Source organism: Canis aureus, chromosome 2 (assembly GCF_053574225.1).
Source record: "Canis aureus isolate CA01 chromosome 2, VMU_Caureus_v.1.0, whole genome shotgun sequence".
Taxonomy (NCBI): domain Eukaryota; kingdom Metazoa; phylum Chordata; class Mammalia; order Carnivora; family Canidae; genus Canis; species Canis aureus.
This window is the reverse complement of record NC_135612.1, coordinates 84,273,314-84,294,452: the sequence shown is the minus strand read 5'-3', so window position 1 is coordinate 84,294,452 and position 21,139 is coordinate 84,273,314. Positions and strand designations below refer to the sequence as shown.

The 21,139-nt window shown below is 38.7% G+C and overlaps 1 long non-coding RNA gene across 9 annotated transcripts in view; it reads left to right on the top strand.

Moving 5' to 3' along the window:
* LOC144302755 (uncharacterized) overlaps nt 1–21,139 on the top strand; it is a 74,673-nt gene that overhangs the window by 45,369 nt on the left and 8,165 nt on the right. For 5 of the 9 annotated variants that reach the window (XR_013369835.1, XR_013369820.1, XR_013369816.1 and 2 more), the window contains 4 exons: nt 654–739; nt 7,531–7,621; nt 9,277–9,437; nt 11,011–11,156. This is a non-coding gene — a long non-coding RNA (uncharacterized LOC144302755). Of the gene's footprint in view, nt 1–653; nt 740–7,530; nt 7,622–9,276; nt 9,438–11,010; nt 11,157–20,111; nt 20,303–21,139 lie in introns of all 9 variants that reach the window. The other 4 variants (XR_013369846.1, XR_013369840.1, XR_013369851.1 and 1 more) reach the window with 4 other exon arrangements.

Genomic DNA, 21,139 nt, shown 5'->3' with positions numbered 1-21,139 from the left:
GTTTTTACTGGGTTCAGTAATCCACAGGGATTGCTATCTATCTGTGGATTCAGGCATCCATGGGGGTGGTTTTAGAGCATACCCCTGCAAAAAGGGCAGACTACGGTATTTTATTTCCTTCCTTTTGTTTTCAGAGTAATGTGACTTTTTTTTTTTTTTTTTTGTCTCCTCTCTTTCACTTGACAACGGTTTTTATTTGCTCTTTCTGAGAGGTAAATGGAGTAACTAGACTGTAATTAGACTGTTCTATTTCTTTTTTTTTTTAGACTGTTCTATTTCAATTCCTCTTCCTCTCTCTTACCTATCATCTATCTATCTAATCTATCTATCTATCTATCTATCTATCTATCTATCTATCTATCATCTATCTATCTATCTATCTATCTATCTATCTATCTATGTGTCTACATTTCTATGTATCTATCAATCATCTCTCTAGCTATCTAAATATAAATTTTCTTTTTTCATTTGGAACTTTTCTTCACTGGTGACAGATATATGTGTGAACTTTATGAAAGATTAACATGTATTAGACTCTACTTACTGGAGGGTGAAAAGACACAAAAATAATAATGATAGTTAATTCCACTGGAGAAAAATATGCTTTCCTTAAATAGCGAAAGGTTCTTTTCAGTTACAATATTGTCTCCTAGTGAAAGAAACAGCTCTATCAGTCGAAACAATGTCACTTGGGAAGCAGATCGTTGGGCAACGTTTCCTGGGCCCGCCAATAACATTGGTATGTACACAGCAAATCATTTCAATTTACCAACTGTTCTGAAATTATCTGACCAAGCAGAAAGCATTAATCCGAATCCTGTTACAAATGGACATTGAAATAGGGTCATGAACCTTGGGGAAGATGAGGAAGGATCATCTTCTCTCTGGTTTGGAATGGCCTCTTTTATCATTGTTCAGTGTTTTTCCTCTTTTTATTTGTAACTAATGGCACACCGCAGTTCAGGTCTGCTGGTCTTAATCTACAAACTAGGCCATTAGCAGCCCCAGTCTGCATGATGGCATACCAATTAAAATTAGGAGATTAAAGAGTAATGTTCCTTGCCTGAGACCAGTTTGCATACCAATGACAATTTCTCCAGCTATTGAATGAAGAAAGACTTAAACAGCAGTGAATATCATTACATTTAGGGGACATTGAAGAGTGGGAGAGGGGCCAGTCTGCTAGAAAACTGGGAATTAAAAGCCAGAGACAGATGTTTTAATACTTGTTTTGCTATTTAACATTTATTCATTTATTTTGACTTTCAACAAATATTAAAACTCCATCTAAATGAAAAGGCAGTCAGGCTGAGGGAAACGATCGTCGAAGTCCATATTTCTCCATCCCAAGTATAGCTTCGGAGCTCTGGTTTCCCTCTCTGTGAAGTAAGAACAAGGAAACCTAGCCTCATATTGCAGTAAAGGTGGGAAGGTGGCGTGGCAAATGAGATAAATTCAGGATTCTATCTTGGAATTTTAAAGAAGATATTAAAGGAAGGTTCAAAAACAAGATATGGGCATTCACTTAATTTAGCCTAAAAAGTAGAAAATTTAATGAACGTTGAATCCATATCAACCTAGGCCTTGAGGTGCTCTGTCTCAGTTTCTAGTCACTTCTATACATCAGCATACTGTAGCATCCAAAATATATAAAATAAGAAATCATTTCTTCTGATCTTTTGAAGATGAGTGAAGATAATCTTATTTAGAAACTATCACAACATCTTCACAAATCCTTTTTCTATTTGTCTTGACCCTCAGCCCTCTCTAGACTCTTTCACTTTGACAAACTATCTCTAGAACACCGCCTGACACTCAGTGCTTCCAGATTTTTTTTTAATCTTTGTCCATGTTCTCTGAATTCCGTCCCCCTTTCTGATTCAAGCAAGAATTCTTCTCAGTTTTCTCCCATCTTGTCAGAATTTCACCTATGCTTTCTTTTTTTTTTTTTTTTTTTTTCACCTATGCTTTCAATTGAAAAGAAAACTAGTTAGCAAAGTGATAAACTCCCTTGAAGTACAGAGGACAGAAGATAATCAGAAGAGACTGGGGAGATAAAAAGGGATGGCTAGGAGCAACCACACATTAATACTTCTCATCTCGGATGTGCTTGGAACTGGAACAACGCCAGACAACTCCTGCTTCAATCTCTCTTGTTCTTGGGCATATTGTCTATCATTTGTGCTTGGTTTTTATCTGATGGCAGTCCAAGTTCTCTGTCATTCATCTGCCTGCCTATGGTTCTTCACAACAGACCACCTCAAAATGGTAGCCTCAGCCCTTAGGTTTTATAAACTTTTAAAATGAATTGCCTTAATTAAGTAATTTTCAAGAGAGAGAATCTAATATCCCAGTTTGGTTCAGGGATTTACTCCTGGTCCAATAAGCTATGGTCAAGGGGCAGGGATCATGTGGCATGTGCATTAGGACATGATATTGCTGGTAGGCTTGGCAAGGTGGAGGAGGGTATCAGGGAAGGTAAGCAATGTAGTGTGCCCAGGCCAGAGTATATATTTAAACTTCTGGAAAGTGTTATGGCTATTTCAAATTCATTTTAGACATCAGTTCTTTGGGTTTTGTATTAGATCCTGATTCTATACCTACTACTTTTAGACACAGACACCTGGCTTACTTGGACTTGATTTAAAAACCTGTTTGGAAGTTTCCTTAACTTAGGAATCAGTGACCCCTATTTTCCGAGATTATGAAAAATCCTGTGACAGCTGCAGGAAATTCATCCTTGGAGTAAACTCCTGGCAGGAGAAGACAGGGTTAGTACAGTTGGAATAATACCTAGAATCAGGAGAAACTCCTAGCCCCCAGTGGTATATGCTCTGGAAAAACTAATCATTTGATTTCTCATGGTCTGGCAAATATTTCCATTTAGCTCAGCAGGAAAGCATAATTCTCAAGCTATAATTATCAACTTGTTGAACTAGCCTCAATGTAGTTATGATATAGGTACTTTAAATTCAGCAGAACCACAAGTAGTGCTCTGAATTCCCTTTCACTCCCCAAAACAAAACAGAAAACACTTCTATTCTGCATTTATTTACATGATTAATGGTAATTATCCAAGATTAAAAGTGATGAAAGCAATCAGAAATAATTATTCAAGATCAAGTGATGATGACAATGAATTTTGGTTGGACCATTGTAATAGCCTCTTAACGTTTTTCACCTCCTGCAACTGCTCTCTCTTTGTAATCTGTTCAAATATGGCCCAGAATTATTGTTCTGAAATTAAAAAATGTAGATTCTATGTCTTCCTTGTTTCCTAACAAGGAGACAATGTGCCTGTCAAAATTGTTTCCTTGATCTTACCCTAACCTACTTTCGGAATATCTTAAGTCTCATCACCTGTCTCTCTTATTCACTTCAATATCCCCAGAGCTTAGGACAATGCCTCGGTCATGTAGGCACTCAATACATGTTGTTTAAGAAATTCCTTTTTACCATTGCCATTGTCATCCTCTTTCCTTTTGAAATTGATCTTTCCCTTTGTTTATATCAGTCTCTAATTTTTTTCTTTTTCTTCTTCTCTTAGTTCTATATGTCTGTATGTATTAAGGCATGTCCTTGTTTTTCAAGTCCACATATATGTGTACCTTTCCTTCTGACATTGTGGTAGAACCCCAGTAAGAAAGTATTTTAGGGACGTCTGGGTGGCTCAGCGGTTGAGCATCTGTCTTCGGCTCAAGGCGTGATCCCACGGTCCTGGGATCGAGTCCCACATCAGGCTCCTTACATGGAGCCTGCTTCTCCCTCTGCCTATGTCTCTGCCTGCCTCTCTCTCTGTGTCGCTCATGAAAAAATAAATTAAATCTTAAAAAAAGAAAGTATTTGAATCTTCCTTTATATTTGTGTTACTTTTGGCAAGTTAAGGTTAGAAATATGGCCACATATTGACTTCAGTAAGAATGACCCTGAGGCTCAAGCTAGGAGAACTGGGCTGCACTACTGGTTGATGAGAGAGTGGACATTTGTCTACTTATTCTGAGTATTTCATGGTCTGGCCTCTGCTAAAGTTCACCTGCTGCAGATACCCTGGCTAGTTTCCATTCACCTGTCCACTTTTTAATCTGTTACTGTGGTTTCTGTGGCTGCTAAACTTGTTCTCAACATGATGGTCATCTTGCTGGTTCAAGGAGGGTGATTTTTCTCCCCCTTCAGCGTCAACTGTATTCTCTCTGTTAGTTTCTTATAGATCTCTAAGTGTGATGATCATTTTACTTTATCACCAAGAGACTAGTCTTTTTCATTTCCTTAGAGCCCCCACCATAAGAATCCTAATTCCTATCTCTTGGGCTGTTATAAAGGTGACAAAGAATCTCTTCTTAACTAAACTTTAGTTTGGTTCCTCTGAACCCTCTTGTCAACTGGACCTTGACTTTTGGATGTCTATGTCCGTCTTTGTATGAGCCAATTTCAGCAAAAATCCTGCTTAGTGAGTGTAGAGCGAACCCTCCACCCTTGATATCTGACCATACTATCTGATTATCTGATCAAATTCCTTATCCTGCATGATTCCTCAGGTGACATTGATCACCCTGGTCTGCCTTTACCAAGAATCCTTTGACGTTTACTTAACCAGAATCCCCCTCATCCCTAAAATTTCCTCTTAGTAATTTTCTCTCCACTGATACCTCATCCTGCTTCTTGGCTAGAAGAATTTATTTATTTATTTTTGTTATGTTTGGAATTGAGGCCAATTCTATCCTGGGGTATCTTTTCCTGTCTTGCAGTAGTTTCTGAGTACTATTTTTACCATTTTAACTACCTTTGAGCTCTGTTTTTCCTTTTTCAAAAGAGGATACTTGTATAATACTTTATATGATTGTATCCAAAGATATCCTCTACATTTAGTCAACCAGAATGGAGAAACTAAGCCTCTCAATTACCTCAGGGTAATTTTGCAGTCCCCATGAGACAATCTGTGGTTGTTCATCTTTCTCTCTCCTCTAGGTTTTGACTTGTGCGCTGAATCTTATTGATCTAGGCCTAGCGATTCTTTCAGTTGTAGGAATAGAACTGCTATGGCTATTTTTAGCAGAAAGAGGTTTAATGTAAGGATCTAGTGCTTGGAAAATCTTTGGAAGTGCTGTAGGTTTCAGATGTAGGCCAGGCCTTTGAGAATGACCTCCACCACAAGCATACTTAACTGGCTCTCAGGGTACTTGCTCCTTTTGCCAGGAATGTGGGGAATCAGAAAGCTGCCGCTGGAACTATATCCTCAGGAACACACCACCTTGGCTGTGATTTAGGACCAGCTTCCTGACTTCTTCTACTCCTACTTACATGAGGCCTGGGGTGGGCATAAAATTCTGCCACAGTAAATAAACCCTAATATTTCCATGGCCATATTTGCAACAGCAAATCCAAAGCAGGAGGAAGATCTCCACCTCATCCTCACCTTCTAAAAGTTCATGAGAGGGCTTCTAACTTAGTGCAAAGTAGTTTATATCCAAAGTCTCTCTTCAAGGGAGTCCGAGGAATGTAGCTTTTTATCTGTCTGCAGTAGAAGAAGGGCATTGGAATGAACGGTGAATGAGCTGATCCATCAGAGCACATCAAAAGCTCATGTCAAATATCAGGGTTATAATTTTGGTTTTCACTTGGATTCCAGAATCCCAAAGGTGTGGCTGAAGAGTAGGATATATTCTTTGCAAGTGAAAGTGTTATCTCCCATGGGACCCCCATCTCCAAGCTACGGCTCATTGAACTAGGGAAGAATCTCTAAGCCAGGCTAGTGGATTCATTGTTTTATGAGTAGCTAATTAGACTCTTTCTGTTGGGATGTTGAGCTAAGACACAGAGAAGGAGGTTTGACTAGGAGACCCAGGCTAACAGAACAGACGCTGAGGTCCCTATTATAGGTCATGTATAAGATGAATAAACAGAGAAGCTTAGGAAGAGAAACAAAGAGGACAGAGCACGTAAACAGAGATAGAGACAGGCCCCTGAGAAACAGAAAGGGAAGACTCAGTTTTTAAATTTACAATTTCCAGAGAGGCCCTGATATATTTAGTTTTCTGACTTTGGATGCTCAAAGGATGCCTATTATTTCCTTGCAGTAACCCCGTCCCCCATTTTTCCTGAGCTAGTTTGATTTTATGTTCCTCAAGATAGAAAGTTGACTAAAGTAAAAATGTACAAATTTTGTATTACATATATTTATTTATTCATCTATTCATTCATTTATTTATTTATTTTTTAAGATTTTATTTATTTATTCACAAGACACACACACACACACACAGAGGCAGAGACACAGGTAGAGGGAGAAGCAGGCCCCATGCAGGGAGCCCAACGTGGGATTCCATCCCGGGTCTCCAGGATCACACCCTGGGCTGAAGGTGGCGCTAAACCACTGAGCCACCGGGGCTGCCCGTATTACGTTTATTTAAATATTTTTTTTCATTTATTTAAATATTAACATTTTGTTATGGGAAAACTGCTTGCATATATCATCTCCTCCATTTTCCAGCTTCTTTTCTCCATACTCCCAAAGAGAGGGGGAGATTATCGTTGGCTGAGAGAAATTTAGGTCAATCTACGTTAGTGACATCTGTGACAGAGGTGATAGTGGCTATATGGGGGAGAAAGGTTTGGGCCATTTGAAAAACTCACTCTTGGTAGCAGATGCAGGTGAGGGAAAAGCAGAGAAAAGCAGAGGAATATTGATGCTTGGGTGGATTACAGTGGGTTTGAAGTATTTTGTAACAATTTTGATTGTTGTGCTATTTTTCTTTGAATGGAGTGTTCTGATTGAACCACATGTGTCTGCAGATTTATAAGAACTGCATCCACAAAGATCACATGGTTTTATGGAAATGTTTCTGGCATATTTTGGCTATAGGTTAATATTGAGATATAATATTTACACACACACACACACACACACGGTCATGTCAGTGTTCTGTTGAAGGTAACAAGAATATTTGGGAAGTCCCTCTATCCCTCCCCTTCCATCCATGGAACACTGATATCGCATTGCCATGGTGACAGATTGTGGGGAGCATTTGCCTAGAAGGTATTTTGTGGTCTATCTACAATGATGTAGACTGTTTTGCAAGAGATGCCTGGTTCAAATAACTAAGCTGGATTTGTCTGTAAACAAGATTAAGTTCCACAATAATCATGAAAACAACATTTTCAGTAGGAGTTAATTGTGGCTTGGATAGGTATAAATGTTAGTGACTGGAACAGATGAGCATATCCTTTTAAGATAAATGCTTGTACGAACAATGAGCAAGTACATCTAAAAACCATTTCATGGGAAATTTTTTTCATTGACTCATTGCCTGGTTTTAACAATATGCAGAAAAATACTTTCACCCTGCACCTTGCAAATAGTCATTGGGAATGGTTCATTGTCCTTTGCCTGGCAAAGAGACAATGTGCTTTGAAGTAAAAAAACAAAAACAGAAACAAAAACAAAAGACCCCTAAACCAAAAAACCTGATTCCTCTCTCTTCTGTGTGGAGCACACCATATTTCTAAAAATGCAAACCTTTCTTTATGTCTTAGGGCAAAAAACATACTTAGGCCCATCTGTGGTGTCAATTGCGAAGAAACCTCTGCCGGGAGGAGGGCTTTCAGAGCTTCTGGAAGGCTAAAGGTAGAGGTATATTCGCTGCCTGGTTAGAGTTGTGGTTTTTTCCAACCTTGCATGCTGTTGGGTTTGGTTCAAGAAACAAGAGATTGGCGTGTTGGGAATAACCTCTTGTAGGATAATTAGTTATTTTGAAAGGGCAATGGAGACAGCATAGCAAGGTGTTTTTTTATTTGTATTATAATTTTTAACATAGAGAATGTCATTGACAGCTGAATTCCCAGGAACAGTGAAGAGCCTATGACAACATTCTGCTCGTGTGCCTAGTGAGATTTGCTAAGATTTGTATCTGGTGTTGTGGTGGATTGCAAATGGCTTCAAACTACTTTAATTTAGTCATTTTGGCATTTGTGCTGTTTTGTCTTGAATGGGGTGCTCTGATTGGACCACACATGTCTCCAGATTTATAATGGCCAAATCTACAAAGACTATAATGCTTCTGCTTGCCCTTTTCTTTCTTTCTTTCTTTCTTTCTTTCTTTCTTTCTTTCTTTCTTTCTTTCTTTCTTTCTTTCTTTCTTTCTTCTTTCTTTCTTCCTTCCTTCCTTCCTTTCTTTCTTTCTTTCTTTCTTTCTTTCTTTCTTTCTTTCTTTCTTTCTTCTTTCTTTCTTTCTTTCTTTCTTTCTTTCTTTCTTTCTTTCTTTCCTTCTCTCTCTCTCTTCCTTCCTTCCTTCCTTCCTTCCTTCCTTCCTTCCTTCCTTCCTTCCTTCCTTCCTTCCTTCCCTCTTTCCTTCCTTTTTTGCTAAATTCCTGGTAGAAAACAGAAATTTGAATCATATTTTGAAGATGGTTTAATGATGGGGCTATTTACAGACATGTGGGCAGGGTTAAGGGTCCTGAGTGAGACTGAAATGCTTCAGAACTAACAAGTGGGGGCTGTTGTACCCTGGATCTCGAGGGCCGGGTTGGAGTTCACAGATCCTGAGCTGGCTGTGGAGCAAGGCTGGCCCTATAGAGCCTGGAGTCCCAAGAAGATCTAAAAGGAGGTTTCTGGAATAAGCTGAAATCCAGAGCAAGACAAAGAGTCCAAACCAATGAGACAGTCTGGAGGGAATTAGAAGAGTCAGAAACAAGATAGGCTATGAAGGGATAGAGTTTCGACATTTTATTTCAGTTATAAGGTGGGAGGGGTTCTGGGGAGAGTTTCTTGGTCCTTGTAGGATAGAAATGGTAAATGTTTATAGGATGCCTGCAGCCAGTCCTATGTATTGCTTTGCAGTATGCTGACTGTATCACATATCCCTATGATTTCTTGCTGTGGATCCCATTTTGATGGCCTGCTTTTTTCTCCAGTTTTTGTCCCTCATTAAGAATGAACATAGATTAAGAAAGTTACTGACCTTTGTTCCCAAAGTCTTTGGCCATCTCACCAAAGGGCCTGTGTATTGGGAGGTAGAATGAAATGGTGGGTGACAATGCCACTTGCTGTAACAAGAAACCCCTGAATTTCAGGAGCTGAACATTATATACATTCATTTCTTTATTCTACTATAGTCTAATGGAGGTAGGGTGGCTCTCCTCCATCTGTTTGCTGTATCTTCTGGGACAGGTGACTGCCAGTATGACCATAGAAACATATGAGGTATCATATGGGATGTTTTAAGCATCAGGTAGGGAAAATAACTATGTAATTCCCATTTCATTCCACTGGCTGGAACTCAGCCAAATGGTCTCAAACCAGCTGCAAGGGAGTTTGGAAAATGCAAATTTTCTGGATATTCTGGAAGAGGAAACAGTGGATCACCGCCATAATCACAGGCAGAGAAAGCCCAGGAGCCTGACAAAAACTCAGGAAGAAAAGATCCTTCTACAAGAACTATCATGTATGTGACTTTGACATCTTTTAATAAAGTCCTAATCCATTGATGGCAGTCCCTTGGGAGTCAGGAGTTAGGGCTCAGAAAGTAGCAGCTTAAGTAGTTTAGGATAACTAAATAACAGTAGCTGGGACTATGATGCTGACTGACTACTGAAAAGGGAAAAGTGGGTTAAGAACAATCACACTGCTGAAACTCTAGTCTGGAAACTGATCTGTAGACAAGACGGATAAGTAGACGAAAAATTAATTTCAAGAATCCAAACTAGATAGACATAAATATGGTGATTTCTAGGAAAATTGAGATGAGGTTAGACTGTTTGGAATAGAAGGCAACAAGAGTGCCTTTTGATGTGTTGACATGAATTCCAAGCAGAACTGTCCTGGCAATGCTTCGAGAAGCGGCTGGGGAGACATAGCCATGGTCATTAAAGCCATGGAAGCAGGTGAATTCCATGGAACTGAATGAAGCATAGCTACAGAAGGAGGAAAGAAAGAGATCTAGAACTGAGTTTGGGGGAAGATATGTGGGCAATGAAAAAACACCTGTGGCTTATCATAGGTTCTGGTTATAAGAGAATCAGAAATGAAAATGAGAATAGTTTCAGTAAATCAAGGTTTTAAAAATTGTTACCATTTTTCCCCATTTTAACCCTTTTTTATTTTTTAAAGACTTTATTTATTCATGAGAGACATACAGAGAGAGAGAGAGACGGAGACATAGGCAGAGGGAGAAGCAGGCTCCCTGCAGGGGCCCTGATGCGGGACTGGATCCCAGGACCCTGGGATCATGCCCTGAACTGAAGGCAGACACTCTACCACTGAGCCACCCAGACCTCCCTAGTCCTTCCTTTTTACTGACAGCTTTCTCTCTTTTGTTTTTCTTAACATTTGGGACACATGATACCTGTTTCTTTTTCAGGGTGAAACAATTGATATTTAATGTACGAAATAGCTTGATATACTCAGTAAAGTAAAACAACGACTTGCTTTATTCTCTTATCCTAATGCAAATGGTTATTTTACAAAGCTTGATCAATAACCTGTGCCTTCGTCTGTATCTATATTTAAAACTAGAGATATCTAATACTAAGAAAATCACATTTCTCATATGTACTTAATACCCTACTAATGGAACTGTTTTTAATTTTACCAAAGTACTTGGCTCTTTCTAACCAGTCCTTTAAATAATCACCATTTTATTAAAAATAACTAGATAAGTCATGACAATAAAGCAGGCTTGTGAAATGGATTTCCTGCCTTGAGATGTTCATTTGCTTGCATGACTTTAACCTATCTTGAAGGCAGATTAATAACCATTAGCAAAAGAAGAGTAAAACAATTAATGAATTTAAACAGATGATGATATAGCCAAAATGTGTGTGGTAGGAAGCAGACGGGACTGGTACTCAAGAGGAGATAATTTTGAGACACTTCATTTCTCTTGGTATGTTGCATAACGGAGAGACTCTTTCATGATAGATTTTGATGAAATCCTCTTAGTTTAAAACCTCTGATAGGAATGCACAAGTGGGCTTCTTTAACTACAGACTGAATGATATCTCTTGGTTTTTCTACAGAAAAAATATCAGTAAGGATTTAATAAAAAAGAAGATTAAAAAAGTATTTTCTGACACAAGTTGTTTTAAGAGAATGTGGAGAAACGGGGTTCAGGCTGAGGAAAAGCAACCTTTCATTACTCCACAAATTTGAAAAGTTTCCTGAGGTATATGAAAAATGAGTAGAATTACTGTATTTTTAATGAAAGCAGATTGTGTTTGAATGTTTTGTGATAGTATTAGCTGGAAATTTTCCCTGGAAGGTTTTCTAATATATGCGCGTATGTATGTGTGTGTGTGTGTGTGTTTGTGTTTATGTAAAAGGTTTAAAAGAGTGGGATTTAGTCACCACTGTTAAATTAAACATTATAAAAAAGATACTTTGCTCACTAGTAAAGGCAACATAGTTTCTTCTTTTGATTTCCATATATGCCCAAAAATATGACAGAGAGCAATGCAAGGCTCAGGTAACGTTGGAAACAGAATGTGATATGTTCAGACTATTATTTTATGATTTGCTTTTGTACTTAACAAGTATTTAACAATTCCCAAGAGTGACTCCAGCTCTAATTCTGAGAGTCCAAAACTTGTGTAAGAGTTCTTGGTTATTTAACATGAAAGCAGACAGTTGAGAACGTTTCATGTAAACTGATTTAAAAAGTGTGCTTTGAAATACCTTCCAATAATGAGTTAGAAAGATAGATATAGATGTAGTATCTATAGATCTATATTTTGTATCTATAATTTTGGCCTTCAGATTAAATGGATTAATTTTCTTATTTTTCCTTTCTGGCCTTGGATGTTAATAGAAAGGCGTTAATAAAGAAACCCTTTGGCCTTGGATGTTAATAGGAAAGTGTAATAAAGAAACCCTTTGGCCTTCCCTGACTATCTTAGTTGACTAGAAAGTTGAGCTGTGCCACTGAGCAGGAGCAACCGTGGCAAAGGTGATTTGTACAGTACAAGTACAAAGATTTCTGGAGGGGAGTACAAGTCTCGGGATGTGGAACCATTCCAGTTTGGAGAAGCTGCTTCAAAGGCATCTTTGAGGAAAGAAGGAGAAGGAAGGATCCAGGCAGAGCTTGGAGGCTATTAGATGGAGGGAATGCATATGAAGGGGAGAACTGGAGCTTTGGATCTCATGCGAGTGGCTGAAGGAACTGGCATCTGTTTCAGAGGTACCTGAAAGATCAGAGATAGAGAAACTAAGGAAAGCCACCTGTGACTTGACATTGTATATTACACTTTCAAAATTTAGGAAGGTTTTGGAGAACATCTAAGCTTATATTGTTACTTCATGGATCGGGAAACTGAGGGTAAATTTAGAATTTGGGCTTGACCCTGGGTCTACTGGAAGATTTCACTTTGCAGTATAGAATTAGGGTTGAAGGCATAGACCATCTGATAAAGTGTTTCCGTGTATCCTGCACCTGGTTAAGATCAGCACTTGTGCCCTAACTAAAACCAATGGAAGAAAGATAAACTCAAAGAATTTCCGCATTTGAAAACCTTGTATATGGGACTTCAAATGATAACGAGATCCCTAGAGAGCAAGAGGCCATAGAAAAACAAGGAGTAACCGGTTGTCTGAACTTCTTACATTGTTCAGATTCAGCCTGATGCTTGATTGCTGGGCCCCGGCACGGATTCTGGGAGTTCTGGTTGAGTGTGGGTGTGGAGCCAGGCTTGACACAAATCTATAGGATGAGAAGCTGAGAAAGATCAGGAATTTGATATCCGTGAGTAATGCTGAATTGGAGAGCTCACACAGACAGAAGGCACTAAAGATATTGGTCTGAGCAGTAGAAACGGAGTATGTGGCAACCGGGTAGAAGCAAGATGCCTGCCACAGGTCCAAAGAGGCTAGTTTAGCTGGAAGATGGTGGGTTGATTGTAGTTTGACTTTCCAGAGGCTTTCAGAGAAGAGCCTGATACCACAGCAGAAGGTGGTGAGAGAAATCTTAAGGGTGCTGAACCAGTTTGGACTCTGTTGTCTGGGACCATTTAATGGAAGCTGAGTTGTGAGATGGGGGAATGTGGCAGCAAATAAGGATCTTAAGGTTTTCTTTGATGCTTGCCTTGGGGAAATGTCCTCTCGCCCACTGTATAGGCATGAGTCAAGGTGTTAGAGAACAAGATAGTGACTGGGATGAACTGTGGACTCTGCTTTTTTCATTCAGACAACAAATATTTATTGAGCACCAGTTTTGTGGCAGGCAATGGAGATTCAGCTGTGGACATGACAGACAGGGTCCCTGCCTTTACGAGGCTTATTATATTTAGAAAAAGGCGACAGGCAAGTAGATACCTGAGTAAAAGTAAATGTGCTACGAAAGACAGAAATAACAGAACATCAGATGGAGGAAATTCTTTCAAGTAGATGGCTTGAGGAGGCCTATCTGAGAAGATGGTGTTTAAATGGGTGAGAACAATTTTCCATTTGGAGAACTGATGAGAATCCTTCCAGGCATAAGGAAGAGCATATAAAGAGAAACCAAGGAAGGAAACATTTCGGGGTGTTCTAAGAACTGCCAAAAGGCCGTGTTACCTTTTATTTCTTTTTGTTGTCCGATTGCTGTGGCTAGGATTTCCAGTACTGTGTTGAGTAGAAGTGGTGAGAGTAGACCTGTCCTGTTCCCTGAAGGGAAAGGCTCCCAGTTTTCCCCCATTGAGTATGATGTTCACTATGGGTTTTTCATATATGGCCTTTATGACGTTGAGGTATGTTCCCCCTAAATCTACTCTGTTGAGGGTTTTTATCAGGAACAGATGTTATACTCTGTCAAATGCTTTTTTTTCTGCATCTATTGAAATGATCATATGGTTTTTATTCTTTCTCTTGTTTATTTTTTTAATTTTTTTTAATTTTGAGGGGACATTCCTTTCTTTCTTTTTTTCTTTTTTTTAATTGGAGTTCAATTTGCCAACATATAGCATAACACCCAGTGCTCATCCCACCAAGTGCCCCTCTCAGTGCCTGTCACCCAGTCACCCCAACCCCCTGCCCACCTCCCTTTCCACTACCCCTTGTTCAGAGTTAGGTGTCTCTCATGTTTTATCACCCTCACTGATATTTTCACTCATTTTCTCTCCTTTCCCCTTTATTCCCTTTCACTATTTTTTATATTCCCCAAATGAATGAGACCATATAATGTTTGTCCTTCTCCAATTGACTTATTTCACTCAGCACAATACCCTTCAGTTCCATCCACTTTGAAGCAAATGGTGGGTATTTGTCCTTTCTGATGGCTGAGGAATATTCCATTGTATACATAGACCACAGCTTCTTGATCCATTCATCTTTCGATGTATTCTTTCTATTGTTGATGTGATGTATCATGGTGATTGATTTGTATATATTGAACCAACCTTGCATCCTGGGAATAAATTCCACTTGATCATGGTGAATGACTTTCTTAATGTATTATTGGATCCTATTTGTTAGTACTTTGTTGAGGGTTTTTGCATCTATGTTCATCAGATATTGGCCTGTAGTTCTCTTTTTTTGTGGTGGCTTTATCTGGTTTTGGTGTCAGAGTATACTGGCCTCATAGAATGAATTTTGACGTTTCCCTTTTTTATTTTTTGGAATAGTTTGAGAAGAGTAGGTATTGGCTCTTCTTTAAATCTTTGGTGGAATTCACCTGTGAAGCTGGTCCTGGACTTTCATCTGTTGGGAGTTTTTTGATTACTGATTACTCCTTGATGGGAATTGGTCTGTTCAGATTTTCTGTTTATTCCTGCCTCAGTTTTGGTAGTTTATATGTTTCTAGGACTTTATCCATTTCTTCTAGCTTGTCTAATTTGTTGGCATATAGTTTTTCATAATATTCTCTTCTAATTGTATTTCTATATATAGTTATTTCTTTTCATTAGCGATTTTATGTGAGTCCTTTTTTATCTCTCTCTCTCTCTTTTTCTCTCTCTTTTAATAAGTCTAGTTGGATGTTTTTATTGGCCTTCTCAAGGAGCCAGCTCCTGGCATCATTGATCTGATCTATTGTTTTATTTTTTGAAAGTTTCTGTATAATTTATTTCTGCTGTAATCTTTATTATTTCCATTCTTCTGCTGGTTTTGGGTTTTGTTTGTTTTTCTTTTTTAGTTCCTCTAGGTGTAAGATTAGGTTATTTGAGATTTTTCTTGCTTCTTAGGGTAGACCTGTATTGCTATAAATGTCCTTCTTTAGAACCACCCTACAATCTAGTAATCTCACTACTTAGTTACCTAAAAAATATAAAAACACTAATTCAAAGGGATACATGCATCTCTATGTTTATAGCAGCATTATTTACAATAGCCAAATTATGAAAGCATCCCAAGTGTCCATTAATAGATGAATGGATTAAGAAGATGTGATATCTATCTATCTATCTATCTATGTAATGGAATATTATTCAGCCATAAAAAGAATATGATCCTGTCATTTGCAATGACATAAATAGAGCTAGTATAATGCTAAACAAAATAAATCAGTCAGAAAAAGACTTGATTTCACTCATTTATGGAATTTAAGAAAGAAAAAGCAGCAAAGAAAAAAAAGAGAGACACACTCTTTTTTTTAAAGTGAGAAATTTTTAAAGATTTTATTTATTTATTTGAGAGGGAGAGAGAGCACAAGTGGCGGGGGAGGGGCAGAGGGAGAAGGAGAAGCAGATTCCCCACTGAGCATGGATCCCAATGTGGGGTTTGATCCCAGGACTCTGAGATTATGACCTGAGCTGAAGGTAGATGCTTAACCAACTGAACCACCCAGATGCCCCAAGAAACAGACTCTTAACTATAGAGAACAAACTGATAGTTACCAGAGGGGGGATGGGTGAAATGGATGATCAAAGATAATTAAAGAGTGCACTTGTGAGGAGCACTGGGTGATATGTGGAATTATTGAATCACTATATTGTACACCTGAAACTAATATAACACTGTATGTTAACTACACTGGAATTAAAATGAAATAAAATTAAATTAATAAAAGCCCTGTTGCTTGACCATAGTTTACATGAGAAGTAGGCAAGGAAGATATCATGTTGGGCATTATGGGCCTTGATAAATGTGATAGCAAGCCTCCCAGTTGATACTCTTGTGTGGTCCTTTCATACATGGTACTAGGGGTTAGTCTGTGTGACCAATAGAAGATAGCAGAAGTTGTGGTATGTGACATCTGAGATTAACTATAAGAGACATTGTAGTTTCCATTTTGAATGTGTGCTCTCCTTCTTTATCCTTCTCTTTTTTGGATCACTTGCTATGGGGGGAACCAGTTACCATCTTGAGAACAACATTATGAGGAGCCTCACATGGTGAGCAAATGTAGCTTCCTGTCAACAGCAGCATGAGTAAGTTTGGAAGTGAATCCTCTAGCCCAAGTCAAGCTATTGGGTCATTGCTGTTCTAGCCAATAACTTGTAGCAGGTCCACGAGGGACCCTGAACTGGAACTACCCAGCTAAACCATTTCTAGATTTCTGACACTTAAAAACTGTGTGAGATGGTAAATTGTTGTTTTAAACTGCCGTGTTTCGGGTCATTTTTTATGTTGCAATAGTATTTAATATAGTAAGGAATTTGGATTTTATGTAAATAAATTTTTTTTTATTGAGGGTACTCTTAATAACTCTAATAGCCCTTAATAACTAAGTAACTTGAAGGTTGATCGAGTCACCCCTTGAGATTACTGTCCAATAGCTGTTTGTTGGACCTCTTCCCTAAGACAGTGATATATTCAGTCTCCTCATGTTTAGGAATTAAGTACCAATAAAATAAAGAAGCCATTTCTCTTTGCAGTCACCTTGAAAACAAAGACAGGACTACATTTAGAGCTTTTATAAAATAGTGTTACGCTTTCCATTCCAAACTAAGAAAGGGACATTTGGTATATCAATGCTGACTGTAATTTAATGCCATAAACATCTGTGGAGCAACTTTAAGGAACATTTCTGTGCTCCAAATTGTGAGGCAAGGGCTATGACCAGAGTCCTTTCGTTACTCACCATGTAGGGTGGAGACGAATAACTTTAGGCCCTGTTTGAATTGGTGGTGCCTCTCTTCTCCTGACCAGAGAGCACTTGATTCTTGTGATGATAAGGAGACTGAAACTGTAAAATGCTAAAGGACAGAGACTGGGTTAAGGGTTTCCCTTCCTTATTTCCTAATAATGCCAAGTATTACTTGTATTGTTTCAGAACTCTACAGAAACTGGGACTTCTCTGATCTGAAGATTCTTGGGTCCAGGTGTTGATAAGGCTTTCTTGTCAAGATGAGTGTTCAGAGTGTTAGTCTGAAGCTTGTAACCACATCCCTGTAGAGACCACGAATGACTTATCTGAGGCCAGGGATGTTCTTACCCTGTTTGCTGCTTCTCTCAAGTCACAGAAACTTTGGGACCATCATGACATCTGATCATTATTTTATATGACCATATTTAGGACATTGAGAGACAACTTTCCCCCAATTTTACATATCCATAAAGAGCAAGCGATTTTGGTTTAAGAAGAAAGGCCCTTGAGAATTTGCAAATATTGTTCTCTGTTGTGGATAGTCTATTTCTTAATGATTTACAGAGGCCTTTGCACACCTCCCCTCCTGCAAATAGACAGTAGACATTGTACTTTAATTCTTTCTGATCTTTGGGAGAAGCAAAACCGTTACCTTTCAGTGACAGAGAGGTGTCAGCTGATTGTAGGATTTTTTTCCCAAAGGGCCTCCTAAAACACCAACATACCCAGAACAAACACTAAAATAAGATAAAGCCTGATAGAAGTGTCATCCGAGGTGTATATTTCAAGGTGCCTTTGTGATTTTGAGTCTTCATTTTGGAATTCTGGGCAGTCTTAATAAGCAGGTCCATCATCTCAGTGAAGAAGGAGGTCAGCTGGGTGCACCGAGGTGGAACTGATTGGCTAAATTGCCAATGGCCACAGAATGATCCAGCAACAGTCTGGTGCCAGGAGGACAGAAGCAGCTGTATCCAAGCTGCACTGAAATCTGTCTCTAATTACATCCATCCAATAAAAGCTTGGTTATTTACCATTGGAAAAGGGTTCATAATGGCACTTCCATTTTTCATCTTTCCAAATAATTCTGCCAGGATTTTTTTTTCTTCCCCTATTTTGGAGGCACCAAATGTTGAGAAAGCACATTTCCAGAATGCCCTATTTCTTGCCTGATGTAATGTAAAATCATCTAGTATTTGCCAATGCCTGAGTGGTGTCTACTTCTTGAAAAAGAGAGCCAGTCAGTTCACCAGGGCACTACTTTATCTGTGTTGTTGCCCTAGGAAGATTAATCAGCCAAAGTTCTTCATTTATCTGATGGCAGCCAGCCCAGCTTAACTGTATGTTTCTGGGTTAGTCCTAGTGATTGCCATTGGATACGGGTTTCCACAGTCCCATTGTAGATAATGTACTACTCAGTTAGCCCCGAGAGTGACATTAACAGGTCAATAAAGGCCTCATAAAGTGTTTTATATGCCAATGTTAGCTGTACATAGCAGGACACTGTTCGTCATTAAACAGGTTGGGTCTGCTGAATGGTGTTCATTTTCAGAGACTTGTCAGTATTATGTTCCTAAACAGAAGTGTTACTGTGACACTTGGGGATTATATTGTTTTCTGAAGCTTCAGTCTTAGCCCAGCTGCCTGGCTGTAATTTGAAAAATGACATTGAGCAGTTTCTGTATATCATAGTGGTTCCTATGTTTAGTTTTGGAACCGGACAGACTTTGTTTGTTACGTGATATAAGCGTAAGTTCCTTAATCTTACTGAGCCTTGATCCCTGTCATGTGTCAGGTGGTAATAATGATACAAATAAAAGAGAAATATGGCTTTTCACCATTCATGATTCCAAGATATATAGTCTTGACTTTGATAGACTAAGCAAAATTCTTATGTATTGTCTAGTACAAACTAGGTGTTCAATAAGTGATTGCTATCGTTCCTGGAAGTAGTTCTGATCCTCAAACTATAGGGACCAGGATGGGTGACTGATACTCTCTCTGGTAACTCTCTGAATTCACTGTGAGAGCAGGGTGAGATGATCTAGTTCTTGCTTTATGGCATGATGTGCTTTTCATAACTCTTATTTGTCTTAGATGGTTCGTTCTGAAAAATTCTGTGTAAGAGGCGTCTTTGCAGATTTTATCTTAACAAAACAAATAGGACAAATTTCTTTTTTTTTTCCTCTCAAAATAAGTAGTTTGCATAGGCCAACACATCCACTCCATTCTTTCCGTCCTTTCTCAACCCACACAGATCTACTCTTCATTGCTTGAGACTGGAGACCTGTCAGCCAGCATCTGCTGACTTCAAATGCTCTAGTTTTCCTTCATTAGGACAGAATCCCAAGAAACAAAGAAAGAGTAGGAATAAAACAGACTATGGTTCTTTCTTTTTTTGGTTTGCTTCTTGATTCCTTTCAATCTCCTTAAATACATTAGTAAGTCCCATAAGTGGGCAATCGGGTCTCATGTACCTTGCCAACTTGGATCAATTGGCAACTATTTTCTGAAGCAATGTCTTCTGAGGGCTTTTGATGATGTGTCTAACAAATCAGTGGAATATTATAGTGGTTAATGTGTTTTATTTCATTTTACTTTTTTTTTTAAAGATTTTATTTGTTTGAGAGAAAGAATGAGAGAGAGCACAAGGAGGGGGAGGGGCAGAGGGAGAGAGACAAGCAGATTGCACACTGAACATGGAGCCCCATATGGGATTTGATCCCCGGACCCTGAGATCATGATCTGAGTTGAAGTCATATGCTTAACTAACTGAGTCACCCATGTGCCCCTATAGTGGTCCATTTAAAATGATTTCTATGAGTGCGGAAAATGAAGGGGAGGCGGTTGGTGCCATCTATGATGTAAGATTTTGGATTAACAGCAATGCTAGAAACTCTTAGAGTAAGCATCATTGTTGATCTATCTTCATACATTCTATGCTTTGCATTTTGTTTGTCAAACTTACATATTTATTCAGCAAATATTTGTTGAGTGCCTACCACAATCTAGGAATCTGACAATTCAACCAGAAAAATGGGTTCTGCTGTTAATATAAAGGTGTATCAAGTTCTGAAGCTCACCATCAACTTGTTTTATCTCTTCTTCCTTTCATTATCATTGTCTTAGTGCAGAGCCTCATTATCTTGACCGGGGTTGTCATCCCATGGTTTTCTAGAAAAAGGGAAAAATACCCCGCTCCACCAACTGTACAACTGCTCAAAGTCTTAAAACATACTTAGGAGTTCTCCCAAGGGAGGGATGAAGCAATGATTAGAGAAGAGAGACAGAGAGCAAGGAGACACATATGGTGGGAGTAGGTGAGTAAGTGCTTCTACTGAGGGATTATTGGGAGAAAAAAAAATACTTTATCTGAAGGTACTTTTCAAATAACCACAGACCTCAAGAAAGACGCATTTTCATCTCTTGGAATTTGGCAGATGGACACATGCCCCTTCTTGCCTTTTTCCATGTAAGGTGTAATGGCCTGTGATTGCCACAGTCTCCTAAGTGATGTCCTAGACATCATCTTGCCCCATTAATTATATCCATTGTTTCTAGAAATTTTTTTCTAAAATGTGCATTTATAGTCATGTCACTCCTCTGCTTATAATTCTTTGATGGGTCCCAGTGCCTGCAGTAGAAGTTCTTTGTCAGGACCGATCAGTGGTTGAGGATCATTTGTAAAGTGTGAATTGAATATCTGCTACTAATTGAGTTAAGGAATTGAAGATTGTTAGTGATTTACTTTTTAAATAGGGATCTCGCAATTTTGAACTCCAGTATTCTTTTCTCAATAGAACAGAAAGAGGAGGTTATGTGTAAGCTGCAGCCAATCTTTTTATGTCATGGGATACACCGTGTGGCAGCTAACATCAGTGATGGTGATGATGGCATTGTTATTTCACTCAAAATCTGGAATTGTCCATGGACATATAACAATTGCCATAGGTTTTTTGTTTTTGTTTTTCCCATAGGTTTTATAGGAGAAAAGCCCCTAGCCCATCGAATAAAGTTCAAATGCCATAAGGACTATGTAAATACTTCTCTGATATCTTGCTTATCTCTTTAGACAAATCTTTGAGAGTATGACCTCCTGTACTTGTTTAATTACTCTCTCTGTCTGAAATGCATTTATCCTCCACTCCAACCAATTT